Source organism: Piliocolobus tephrosceles, chromosome 5 (genome assembly GCF_002776525.5).
Source record: "Piliocolobus tephrosceles isolate RC106 chromosome 5, ASM277652v3, whole genome shotgun sequence".
Taxonomy (NCBI): Eukaryota; Metazoa; Chordata; class Mammalia; order Primates; family Cercopithecidae; genus Piliocolobus; species Piliocolobus tephrosceles.
Genome location: NC_045438.1, coordinates 153,472,599 through 153,476,190, shown reverse-complemented (window position 1 = coordinate 153,476,190; position 3,592 = coordinate 153,472,599). Strand labels below are relative to the sequence as shown.

Here is a 3,592-nt window from a genome sequence, read left to right as displayed (position 1 = left end):
TTTCAAGCAATTCTCCTGCCTCAGCCTCCTGAGTAGCTGGGATTACAGGCATGTGCCACCATGCCCAGCTAATTTTTCTATTTTTCGTAGAGACAGGGTTTTACCATGTTGGCCAGGCTGGTCTTGAACTCCTGAACTAAAGTTATCCACCCACGTCAGCCTCCCAAAGTGCTAGGATTATAGATGTGAGCCACCATGCCCATCCAACTCTTAGGAAAGATTCTGACAGAAGTCATTTAAGCCTCAAAGTGGGTGTAAGACACTCCACTGCCTTTCTCTAGAGGTATTTCCATTTTAACCATTATCACTGTTTAAATACAGATGTGTCCAATCTTTTGACTTCCCTGGGCTACACTGGAAGAAGAATTGTCTTGGGCCACACATAAAATACACTAACGATAGCTGATGAGCTTAAAAATAAATTGCAACAAAATCTCATAATGTTTTAAGAAAATTTACGAATTTGTGTTGGGCCGCATTCGAAGCCATCCTAGGCCACAGGCGGCCTGCGGGCTGTGGATTGGACAAGCCTTGTTTAAAACCTTTAGTACAAAATTCAAAATTCAAGCCCTCTGGCCAAGCACGGTGGCTCATATCTGCAATACCAACAGCACATTGGGAGGCCAAGGCGGGAGGATTGCTTGAGCCCAGGAGTTCAAGGCTGCAGTGAGTCGTGATCATGCCACTGACCTGGGGAACAAAGCAAGACCATATCTAAAAAAAAAAAAAATTCAAGCCCCCTAATGTAAGAAAGTGCTCCCAGCTGGGCACGGTGGCTCATGCCTGTAATCCTAGCACTCTGGGAGGCCGAGCCGGACAGACTGCCTGAGCTCTGGAGTTTGAGAGCAGCCTGAACAACACAGTGAAGCACTGTCTCTACTAAAATACAAAAAAAAATTAGCTGGATGTGCGACTGTAGTCCCAACTCCTCGGGAGGCTGAGGCAGGAGAATTGCTTGAACCCGGGAGGCGGAGATTGCAGTGACCGAGATCGTGCCACCGCACTCCAGCCTGGGTGACAGACAGAGCGAGACTCCGTCTCTTAAAAAAAAGAAAAAAGAAAGAAAGAAGGCACTCCAGTTTGCTTCTTCTGCCAGTTCATCACTACTCCACCAACTCCATGTTGCAGTCACACTCGATGTGCCACGCATGTGGTGACCAACAGTTCTGCACCCTGACTGCAATGGTAGTTACCAGTGTCTGTTTCATGGTATTGATGTTGTAACATAGTTATGCAAGATGCCACATTGGGAGAGGAAGGCTGATGGGTGCCCGGCACCTCCCTATACATATATTTTTTTACAACTTCCTGTGTCTCTACCATTATTTCAAAATAAAACGATTGCCTGGGTGTGGTGGCCCAAGTCTGCAATCCCAGCACTTTGGGAGGCTGAGGTGGGCAGATCACCCGAGCCCAGAAGTTCAAAATCAGTCTGGGCAACATGGCAAAACTCTGTCTCTACAGAAAATACAAAAATTAGTCACGTGTGGTGGTACGTGCCTGTAGTCCCAGCTACTTGTGAATTACAGGTCGAAGTCGAGGCTGCAGTGAGCTGGGATCATGCCACTGCACTCCAGCCTGGTGAGAGAAAGACCTCGTCTCAAAAAAAATAATAATTATTATTATTATTAAAATGTGCCAGGTCTCTTGTGTCTTTCTCTCTTTTCTGAGAACATTATCATTCTCATATATACCTTCTAGACCTTCCTCATTCTTCAAAATCAGCTTGCTCATCATGGCTCAACACCAAGTAGGCACTCAGTTAAATAAAATAATAAATAATAAAATAAATAAAAAATAAACGTTTGATGAATGGGCAAATGAATGGTCCCTGTTATTTATGGGATAAAGAATTAATAAAGCAGCAAAGGCTGGGCACAGTGGCTCATGCCTGTAATCCCAGCTCTTTGGGAGGCTGAGGCAGGTGGACCATGGGGTCAAGAGATCAAGACTATCCCAGCCAACATGGTGAAACCCCATCTCTACTAAAAATAAAAAATTAGCTGGCACGTGCCTGTAATCCCAGATACTCAGGAGACTGAGGCAGGAGAATTGCTTGAACCAGGGAGTTGGAGGTTGCAGTGAGCCGAGATCGCGTCACTGCACTCCAGCCTGGTGACAGAGCAAGACTCTGTCTCAAAAATAAAATAAAATAACAAAATAAAAATAAATAGCTGGGCGCAGTGGCTCATGCCTGTAATCCCAGCACTTTGGGAGGCCGAGGTGGGCAGATCACCTGAGGTCAGGAGTTCAAGACCAGCCTGACCAATATGACTAAAAATTCAAAAATTAGCGAGGTGTGGTGGCAGGTGCCTGTAATCCCAGCTACTTGGGAGGTTGAGACAGGAGAATGGCTTGAACCTGGGAGGCAGAAGTTGCAGAGAGCCGAGATCGCACCATTGCACTCCAGGCTGAGCAACAAGAGCGAAACTCTGTCTCTAAATAAATAAATAAATAAACCAGCACAATTTAGCAGTTAAAAGCATGAGCTCAGAAGTCAGGCTGCCTGACTTCAATCCCAGTTCTATACTCTCTGTGTTTCTGAGCACCTCTGAGCTTCGTTTCCTCATCTTGAGTAGGAATAGTATGCACATTGTAGGATGGTTGTGAGAATTCAATGAGTGAATACACATAAAGTGCTTACAACACTGCCTGGGCAAAGTAAGCTCTTAAAATTGGGCTTTTATTATATCTGGGATGGCGTTTCTGACCTGTCTCCAAACATATCACTATCCCCCACGTTCCCACATGTACCCAAAACATCCTGTACCACTCCTCCCCCCACCCCCACACCTCCATCTTGCTGCCAGCATCATCTTATCATGCTGTGTCCTGGTTATCTACTGCTATGTAACAGACCACCCCAAGAGTAGTGGCTTAAAACAACGATACCATTTATTTTGCTCAAGAATCAACAGTTTGGGCAGGCGCTGTGAGAATGACTTTTCTTTGCTCTAGATCGTATCAGCCCAAGTGGCTCAAAGGCTGGGGGATGAATCTAAAGCCATATTCACTCACGTGCCAGTGCCTGATGCAGGCTATCAGTTGAGACCTTGGCTGGGGCTTCTGGCCAGAAGACAGACACACAGCCTCTTCGTGTATCCTGGGCTGTCTCATGACATGATGGCTGAGCTCCAACGGCAAACGTCTGAACAGAAAAACAGCCAAGTACAAGCCATATCACCTTTTATGACCTGGCCTCAGAAACCACCTGGTGTTACTTCCTCTACTATCTATTTTTCAAGGAAGTCACAAAGGTCCTCCCAAGTTCACAGTAAGAAGAAATAAACTCCAACTCTTTTTTTTTTTTTTCAGACAGAGTCTCACTCTGTTGCCCAAGCTAGAGTACAGTGGCATGATCTCGGCTCACTGCAACCTCCAATTCCTGGTTCAAACCATTCTCCTGCCTCAGACTCCTGAGTAGCTGGGATTATAGGCGCCCGTCCTCGCACCTGGCTAATTTTTGTGATTTTTTAGTAGAGACGGAGTTTCACCATGTCATCCAGGCTGGTCTCGAACTCCTGACCTCAGGCGATCCAACTGCCTCAGCCTCCCAAAGTGCTGGGGACTGCCAGGTGTGAGCCACTGCACC

General features: G+C 46.3%; 1 long non-coding RNA gene across 3 annotated transcripts in view; it reads right to left on the bottom strand.

Moving 5' to 3' along the window:
• Positions 1-3,186, bottom strand: part of LOC111525575 — a 13,473-nt gene extending 10,287 nt beyond the window's left edge. For all 3 annotated transcript variants that reach the window (XR_003309767.1, XR_002726153.2, XR_002726154.2), the window contains exon 1: positions 3,019-3,186. This is a non-coding gene — a long non-coding RNA (uncharacterized LOC111525575). The remainder of the gene's footprint in view (positions 1-3,018) is intronic.
• Positions 3,187-3,592: the final 406 nt, after the last annotated feature.